This window comes from Ciconia boyciana, chromosome 1 (genome assembly GCF_034638445.1).
Source record: "Ciconia boyciana chromosome 1, ASM3463844v1, whole genome shotgun sequence".
NCBI classification, from domain to species: domain Eukaryota; kingdom Metazoa; phylum Chordata; class Aves; order Ciconiiformes; family Ciconiidae; genus Ciconia; species Ciconia boyciana.
The window spans coordinates 149,365,719-149,376,136 of NC_132934.1; positions in this window are offsets into that span (position 1 = coordinate 149,365,719).

A 10,418-nucleotide genomic window follows, 5' to 3' on the forward strand; every position below is an offset into this window, starting at 1 on the left:
ATCCTTATCTATAACCAAAAATCTCCACACTGGCAAGAGTATAATATAGGGTGAAATCATATTTGGATTTGGATTTTTTTTCAACTGCGTTCAGCAAGGCAGGATTTCCTCTTTCAAACAGCCCCAAACTTCTCCTCCTCTGTGTATGTGGAGATTATCTGGATCCTGCAATAATTGCTGGTTGGGTCAATTGCTTGATTTTTTACAGTGAGGAGACTTACATACTTTCTGGTTTTGGCCTCACACAGAAGCATTCGGGCATGATTTCTCAGAGTGAACTGGACAGTCCAAACCCAGAGTTTGAGTGACCTCCTGAGTTAGAAGCCAACTTCTCTGCTCAGTGCCAGCGCTGAACCCTAACAATTATGCCTGTTTCCAAAAACTGCAGCTGAACCTGCCATTCTTTTAACCATTGTGATTTTGGCAATTTGCATCTCTCTGCTCATCCTCTTTTAGCATGCTGCAGGTGGGACAAACCTGAGGCTCAACCCCAGGAGAGAAGGCTTCGTCAAAAGCTCCCAGGGTACCAACCACTGCAAAGTTGATAGGTAAAATCCCTTGTCATCACAGAATCACAGAATAGTTGAGAAGGGACCTCTGGAGGTCATCTAGACCAACACCTCATCCATGGCTCCTTCCCCTTCTTGTGAGTAGTCACTTGGAGAAGACCTGGACAATGAACACAGCTGCAAGTCTCTTAGCAATGGCCAAAACTTATATTTCATCCCTGCACTGTAAGAAAAAATCATGAAAAGAGGTACATGCAGTGAACAATGAGGGAGAAGGCACCTTACTCAGCTCAGCCTGTGATTTTAATAGCAGCAGCAGGACAAGTGAGGGATTGGAATCCACACCTGGCTTCAGACGTGTGTGCCAGCTTGTCAACCCTGGGCTCCTTTCATGCTCAGCTGTAAGAGTCAGCATCTATAGGCAGTGATTGATGGGCCTGTACTGGGAAGCAACAAGCAGGCCCTTTTGAAGTGCTTGCTGCTTTCCAGGAGCCCTTAACAGAGCCAAGGGTGACAAGCTGGGACATAGATGCCATTGCTAAAGGGCAGATGAGCCACACTGAAAATAAAATTATGACTACCTTTTACTGAGGAGTTGAAGAGGTTTTAATAGATTTTCATCTTCCTATGAGCAGCATCTGTACACATTGTATGTGATGCTAGGGCTGAACTTGGGAGCAGTTGTTAAAAGCATAGATACTTTTTACTGTAGTTCTGTACCCAGATACTTGCATTAGCTCTAAAAAAGCCATTTCCAGAACCAGAACAGCTGTATCAGCATCTGTATCATGAGCCCTGTGCCCATGTTCATCTAAGAAGCCCAGCTATTTTGCCCTAAGAACATATCTGCCTACATGTGTATTGTCCTGAGCAAGCCTGGGAATCCCTCTGCCAGGGCTGTACTACACGTAGGATCAAAAATTTGTTAGTCCCCTGCTGCTGGACTTCATGCAGCTTCAAGTTTTAACTGAACTGGAGAAGTTTTATTTGACTTCTACAATAGAAAACACAGGTCAGACTGATTTCTCTTTCCTCTCTGAGGTTTTTCAGATAACTAGCTGCTCTGGTTTATTTCAAACACTGTGGGATGGTTTTTGCTACCATTACAGGACTGGCACCAACATGCTGGTCTAGCTGAGATGAGAACCAAACTGCTTATGTGACAAACTTACTTCACCACAAGTCAAGCAGAGGTTGATTGCACAGGACAGATATGGAGCTTCTGCTCCTCTCCTCAGAACTGGCATTGTTATTTTCCTGGCATTTTCCAAGGTACCTGCAAATGGAGAAGGGGATTTATTTATCTCTGTGTATCAAGAGATGATAACCCCTTTTGCCAATTCTGTTAGATATTTTGCTAATTCCATTTTTTGGCAATACATTCCCTCCTCAGCAGGTATAGATGGAGTGTCACGCAGGAGGAGTTCAAAAAAATACTGGCACTTAATGACTATGAATGTAATTGCTCCACCTTTTTTTTCTGTGATGTAGTGTTCCAAGAAAGACTGTTGCACAAGAAAGCAATCAGAGGCAGGATAAAATACAAGGAAATTGATATAATCTTCTCAGTAAAGTAATGCTACCCTGTCATGGCTTCTGTGAGTAGATTTGTTTGTTGTAGGCATTGGAAGGCACTTCACCATTCCTCCGCACTTTCCTGCCATACTTATTAAAATGATTTTCTTGAGGTTTTTTTGTTTGTTTGTTGTTTTTTTTTCCCTGTGCAGCCTTTTCTCAGATTAAAAGTTATGCTCACATTTTGATCCCCATATGTAATTGTGGGATCAAATCCTACTGCTTTTTTTTATAACTTGTAAATGCTTGGGATTAAGTTGGGAACTCTAACATTTAAGTATCTATGCCTAGCTGAAACAATTTAAAAATACAGGAGCAGATTCCAGTTGCAATATCTGCATTCATGAAGAAAGGGAAAAATAATTTAAAATGTAGGACTGTTGATCAGAGCTAATTACATGGACGATATATAAAATATAAATAAGATTATACACATATATGTGTGTGTGTGTGTTTATGTGTAAATGCATAGATATAGATATTAAATATCTATATCTATATACAAAAGGAAAAGAGGCTGGCTGTTAGACCATGCAGAAGCAGTAAATTTCTTCTCTACTGAACTATTAGTATTACAGTATAATCAAACCCAGAATATAGGTAGATACAGAGAGTATGGGAGTCAAAGTGATACTGATGATCACCAAAGGAGTGTGACCACTGAAAAGGCTCATCAGATCTTTCCAGTGGTATAAGTTATGTATATCTTGCATTTAAAAAGTTTATCAAATGCCCTTTAAAGTTAACTGAAGTCATTTCACTGAGACCAAGAAAATTTGCCATCTTCCTTATGATGCCAGTGTGTCTGGTTTGTTTCTATAGCAGCCAGCAACCATTAGTTTGTTAACAAAAGCTTCCACGCATCTGGAAGTTTTCCAATGAAGTGTCCACATTTTTCATTCCTGAAAGGTCCTGTATCCATCTTCCCAACTTAAAATGCCATTAAAATTCTTTGAAAAGTTTTATAATATTACTAATTAATCCTATTACTTTTCATTTTTTATTTGGAAAACTCTGATAATGAAAATATTGTACTTTTTTCTTTACACGCTTTTGGAAGGTTAAATGAAGCATGCGGTTCAACCATATAATCTCTGAGATCAAGAGAAAGCTCTTTAACTCTCACAGCCTCACTGACTATATTCTCCCAAACACACTTTATCCTTATGCAGCAATGGGGAGGGTGGACTTTCCCATGATATTTGTTCTTAAATGAATGAATGATTCTCATTAATTTCTCTACCTGATTGTTCTGTGCTAACTTTCCCAAGGACAGTATTAGGTGACCTTCAGGTGAGGAAGGTTTATTTTTACACATGACTTTGGAACAACAATGAACTGGACTGATTTTTATTGAAAACAAGCCATATATAACACTCTGTGTAAAATTTAAAGCCAAACTTCCACCAAGTCAAGTGGAAAACCTATGTTCACACCAGCTGTCTACTGGTCATAAAGCCAAGCAGCCGAGATCAGCAGTTAAAGATTCTGCAAGGGTTTATTAACCTTCTGCAATGAAAATATGGTGACATAAGAGATGCAAGCAATGGCTAATTAACTTCACTGAGTAGGCTACATAAAGAGAATTAAGAAATAAAGAAAATTGGGGAGAGATAAGCAAAACATAAGCCACTGAAAAGAAGTAAGAGTTCATCAACTCCTGCAACGTGTATTTCTGAACCCTAACAGAAGGTTATACATAGTGTATAGAAAATATCACCTCCTCTAGGTTTCTTCTTTTTCTGGATAACATATGCTCACTAAACCCCTCTATACACAGTGTTAGTATACGGGCAGTTAATTCTTTGGCTGACCACTGCAACAATTCACAAACTAATTTTTAGTGCAACCCAAACTGCAAAACGCCTTCTTTGTATTGGGGCTGCTTCTGCTTCAGCTGTCAGGAAGACTTCCCTGGCTTCAGTGGGGTACGTATAGCATCATGCAAGACAGAGAGTCAGCTTTGAGGACTGTGGAGGATCTAAGGTAGCTTTTTCTGCCATTGCTAAAGGATGGTTCCTCTTGGCTCAGTGATGACTAGTGCTGGTCAGCCCTGACTGAGCAAGCACAGGGTGCACGTATTCATATTTTGCAGGTGGGTTCTTGGTGTAAAGGGGAGAGACAAGAGGGTGTCAGAAACAAAGGGGCAGGTGAGAAAGGGGCCATGGGATGAACAGCTCCCTATACTACCCACATACGCATAGCAATTCCAGCTACTGGTTATAAACTGACCTGCATCACTGACTACAGGATGATGTTCTGTAAGGCACACCAGTAGACATTTCTAGACCCCTCCTGAAGAGTCCTCTTAGAAAAGCCCTTATCAAGGGCCTAAATCTAACCTGCTATGCCTATACAAACCAGCTTGTGTCAGTTAAAGGGGAAGCAGATTTTCGGCTGTGCTTATGAGCTGAGTGCAAGCACAGAGAAGAAAGCTCCTGGGCCAGAGGAACTGGTCAAGGTAGGACAGTCTGAGAATCAGGTGAGAGCTGATTTGATTCAAAACAGAGCACAGCCTGGACACATTTTTTGCTTGCTTCAGAACTGCTTGAAAAAGACTGTAACATTTTTAAATGAAATTTTCTTCAGGAAAGAAACCCCACCCCCTCAGCATTTTTGAAAGCAACATTTATTCAACATGCTTGTGCCATTAATCTACTGATGAAGAGCGAGTAGGAAATGTAGCTTAGCAGAAGGCATCCCAGGACTCTAGGACTGGGTCAGCCTTTACCTTGCCCTTTGCAAACAGAGGTTATGCCTCTATGCTTTAAAGGTTGCCAGAGTTGTAAATATAGGCTATAGCACTAAAGGAATCGCTTCAGTGACCAACTCCAACACTTGAACTCATAGGAAAGCATTTAAAAATATGTTTATAAACCTATCAAACTATGCTTTCAAAGGAAAAATTCTTATTGACAGTTATGATGCCATTGTAAGGCTGAAACTGGAGGCATTCTTTCAGTCATTAACTTTTTTTCCCCAAAAAGTTAAACATTTAAATTAGTATTTCTGTATTCATGGCAGCGACAGGTGCTAGGCTTGAGAACAGTGGCTACTTTTGACAGCCAGTGTGGGGACACAGCCTCAGAAATCATTCAACGACTAAGTGTCCTGGTGCAGTGAGCTAAAGAGAGAATTTACAGTTTAAACATTAAACATGTTGCTTAGCTATTAAACTACTAGATTGTTCTAATCCTTAAGAGATGGAGACCAGTCTGTCATCTTTGGTTCTGGGTTTCCAGTAACTGTGCCCAACAATGTCATTTTCCAGTGATATCCAGATCACTTGGAACACAAGTAATGAAAGAAAGGAAAAACAGCACAAGACCCCTCTGGGCAGCTCCTCTCGATTTTGCCTGTCTTATGAACAGAAGAAGTGCACTTTACTTTCAAGTAACGGCAAAAATTAACTTCATGGGTTATTAGCCTTCCTGGGTCATAAGTGTCCCTCTGGAGCTAGAAACATCACTTAGCCCTCCTGCAGTGGCTGACAGCGGGTCCCTTTTTTGTTCTTTGGGATGATATTTAATGCTGATGCCCTGCAGCACTGCAAAAACCTCTACGTTATTTGCTATGAGGCACAAAATTATCTCCCAGAGCTTTCTGGCTGAACCTGCTAGAGATACTTACTCATGGTGAGCAGAAGTGCCTGAGTACACACCATCCAGCTGGGGAAGGCCTTAGGAGAAGTGTTCAGGAGAGTGTTCACATGGGTGCAATTACTCTGATACCCAGATTAGCTCCGGCTCTGGGGAGGCGGTTGCCCATAATCCGCAGAAGCAGCAGCACGTTGCTCCCTCGGGGCTTCACGCTGGAATAACTGTGACCGGTGCTGCGGTGTGGCAGCCTCTGCCTGCAGCCCCAGGGGACCCCAAAAAAGCAGAATTTATCACTCTGAATTCAGTGCTGGCTATCTCCACTCTGCGTCATGAACTCATGCTCAGCTTCACTGCTGCTCCATTCATGAGGCTGCTTTTGAAGATGAAAAAAATAACTATGCTCCTTCCTTTATGCTCCACACCTGTAGTCGTGTAGGCTGCTACTCCTGCCACTGGAAAATTAGGCGTGTGCTGGTACCTTTGCCCTTTCTCAACGCTTTCCGATTTAAAAACCAAGTTGTGCAGATACAACAGTTAACATCCTAAGGGCCTTAAAATGGCTTACCAAAGTTCAGACCTGCACAAGTAAATTGCTGCCATTAAAGTGCCCATATTAAGAAGGTATAATGCCTCTGGTAGACCTGGTTTATGGGGACAGTTGCTAAGCAGCCCTGGAAAAGGTTGTGGAAAAACACATCCTCAATGGACTATTGATTTCATATAATAAATCACTCGATAGCTGAGATATTCTTTCACTAATTAATGGATTTAGAGACAGAGTTACCTGGTCAAGGCCCTGATCACATAGGCCTCATAAAAAGAGTCTAATGCCTAATGGAAGAGAGATTTTGAGAAATGTTTGTTAACATAATACATGCAGGTGAGCGATCAGCTCCTCCCCCAAAGAAAACAACTCTCAGTCAAGCATGTTTGCATTTTATAACCCTTAAATCTCCACTAAACCTATTTCTAAACAAGTAAAAGAGACCTGTGTCACCTCTTTGGTGTCTGTTCTCCCTTAATTCTTTGAACATCCCGGTGACATGTACCACAGGCACAGGTTTTCCCTGCATGACTGTGATTCCCATGCAGCTGCAGATGTAAAGAACCACCTTTTTACCTGACATAACCTCAAAACTTCCTTTTTGTTCTAATGGAAATACTATTTTTAAGAAATTTATTTTAGTAACACACTGATGTGTTTCAGCAAGATGGTCTGTGTTTAAGTCCCCTGTACAATACTTTTGAGGAAAATTGGAGAAAATCTTTCTGTTTGATTTAGAGAAGTGGCTAGGAAGAAGGGTGAAATTTATACTTTTCTTCTGAACCAGGAACACAGATTTTACAATACTGCTATCTGGACTGTGTCAGGAAAAATTTAAGAAGTATGCAACCTAAAAGCTCCTCTGCACAGAGTTAATTTCCACCCAAATAAAATCTCAGCAGTAGAATATAACTTTTTTTTTTTAATCTGCTGAAAATGTGTGTCAAACTAAAACAGCAATGAAAATTACAGACAAATATTTATTAATATATTTATTATTTTTCCCCCAACCATTCTGATTTTTTGATCATATTTACTAGAGAACACCTATGATATTGCTCATAGGAGATCCAGTTATTGAAATAGTCACAGTAACATTTTCCTGAAATGCTTCCTTGACATCAAAGAGAGGTCAGAAAATTAAGTATGAAAATATGACCTCATGATTTTTAGGGAATCCCTAAAAATTGAGCTAAATTTATGATACAGTGAAAATTCTTGTTTGTTCAAATCAGCATATTTTTTTTCATTGTGAAAGTGGAGTTTTGATAATACCAATGAAGATAGACCTTTTCCTATTATATAAAGCTGGATTAATATTAATGGATGACATACAACCCTGTAACTAAAAGCCATGCCTACAATGAAAAAGTCCAAACGCCTACTAAAGCAAAAGTAAAACTAAACTGTCATAATACCTCACCTGAACTCTTGCAAAGCTGCATGGTGTGACTACCAATGCCTCTTTCCCAAACAGCATGCTGAGAGTAGCCTGAGCAGTTCCTTGCTCTGGTAGTAATTTCCAGTAGTAATCAATAAATGGATTAAAAGGTAAACAAACTGAATTATGCGAGTTACCATCTTGATGTATAAAATAGCATGCACTTTGTCACATGAAATGCTGTTAGCACTGTATCTGGTAAAACAGACAATGCCTGTGAGCAGAATTAAAGAGATGAAAGTACGCTCGGGTGCAGATGGCACGGCACAGCATGGGCAATGAGGCATTGGTGGGGGCATTGCAGGAAGGTCCTCTGTGGATCAGTTGCAATCAGGCAAGTGCGGCGTACGTGCTTTCTGTTTGTGCTGTCGTTGAAATGGTGCAGAGTGACCCGACAGAAGATTGTTCTGAAGTGGGAGCAGATGCATTGAGCTGTCAGGGGCAGAGCCATGACGAGACACTGTGGCGCCAGGGACACACCTTCACATCTCCTCTATTGCTCTCTCCTGCTGAGGGAACCCCCTCCCTCCCCCCCCCCCCGGGCAGCCTTGAGACTCGGGAATATTTTTCTCCATACAGCGATGTCCCCGGCCATGCCTTCAGGAGGAGCTGCTTATTGTGCAGGTACCGGCAGGGCTGGGCGCAGTGCAAGCGGTGGTGGAGGGGAGTGAAGCTGTTGCTGCTGTCCCGTACAGCCTGGGTGAAGCAGAGATGATGGGAATATCGTACCCCACTCTGCTCTCTCAGGCAAATCTCTGCCTGGACTGCAAGACCTTCCACCAGTGGTGAAACCCTTCAGCATCTATGGGACCAGCTGCACAGGGCTGGTGGCAAGGAAAAGCAGCACGTGCTGCAAATACCGACAAAAACTCCACAAGACCTTCAGCACCTTATACTTACTGAGCTTCACTGCATCTATTTCAACAAGCTCCAAAGTCAAATACGGTCCACTTCCCTCCTGTATCGTGCTATCCCCATAAAGGCAATTCCCATCCAAATGTTGGATATTCTCATTTTACAATCCATCCATAAGATAGATTATTTTAGTGTAACAATAGACAGTATCAACTCTAGTAATTACTCTTCACTTCAGTTTTCTTCGCTTTCCCATTTTTTTGGGGTCTGTGTCAATGTATTATTTCCCGTTTTATTACTGGCATGTAATTCACCAGCCTCAGGATTAATGACGTCTTCCCTCATTTTATTTTTCTTCCCATTTACCAACTTCTCATTTTTATAGTATTAAAAAAAAAAAAATTAGCCTAGTACGCAGACCCACAGCACTGTCAGAGCTAGAAGGAGTACTGTTGTGTGTGCCCTTTTGTTTTTGGAGAGGAGGAAAGTAAGAGGACAAATAATGGCAAATATGTGTATGGTGCCCTGGGGAAGGGTCCATATTCCTGTGTCTGGGAGAAACTTGGTGACTGTAAAGGCATGAGCTGGGTGCCAAGCCATCGCTCTGTCTCTGCCAGTCTGCAGCAGCCAGGCTCTGTCATCCTTCACTGCCTGTAATAAAAAGGGCAGCAATGAAGGACATTTTCCATGAGAAGGGACCTTCCTCCAGTTTTGTACACCTCAGCACTTTCCCACCCAAAGCCTTCCTTCCCCTCTTGTTGCAAACGGAAAATCCTCAGCCAGCCATTCACAATTTCCAAGTGCTGGTCTGGTGGCTGGCGAGCCTGCAGGGCCATCGGATGGTGGTCCAGTTCCCTGCTCTACAGCATATTTCTGTCACGACTCTTGAATGGGGATACGAGTCCCAGCATAGAGGAGGATTATGCAGTGATACTAGAGAAAAGCGTCAATGGGACAGTATATAAATAACTATACTTTGAATAGCCTTGGCCAGCTTGCTCTTGACAATGCTTTTTCATTGACATTATTGAAGATAATTCTCAGTGCAGTGCAATATCCTGAAGGCAGAGGTCAGATAATCAGAGAGGATCGGGAACGCTGCTCTTAGGAGAGCAGGTATTGACACTTTCATAATCATATTTTTCAGAAAGGCTTTCTTTGTCTGCAGGGGAGGTCATAAAGTAAGACATGCAAGTACAATTACAGATCTTATGATTTTAGACTGAATTAAATTTATGATTTACAGCCTGATTTGCATGTGAGAGATAATCGTATCTCCTTCACCTGAGGGTTAGACGTCTCCTCTTATGGATGGTCTTCTGACAGGGACCAGGAGATTCAAGAATGAAAGAACGTTTTCCTTTTTTTTTTTTTTTTTTTGCATGTAAAGGAAATGTCCTCAGAATTGGCAATATTTATGTGTTTCTCTTATTTCAGAGAATCTAATATAACAAATAAAAAGACCTATGAAGATATCACATGCAGCTAGAGGGTTAGATGGTGTATACACTGGTTAGGTATTCAAGCCTGTTGTCCTGGCTGACTTCTAGATAAAATAAAGAAAAACCTTTTATTAGTGTCATGGGTTTAAATTTATCATTAAAACTGTAGGCTTACTGCCCTGTTTTCAGGTTGCAGGGGTAAATGACAGCTACAGATGCTCAGCTAATTGATTCCAACCTTTAACTCCCTACAGAAATGGTAGCCACGGGTTACTTTTTGCCATTTAGGGAAAAAAAAAAGAGCTCTTACTACCTGCTTTAGTTTTATTTGAAGTCAAGAAAGACATGCTTTGCTATAAAGGCACGCAGAACAGTGTGCTATAAAGATTTTATGAGTTTGAGCTTTGGAATACTGTCTTACTCACAAGTGGTGAAGTCATGAGCAAATCGTGG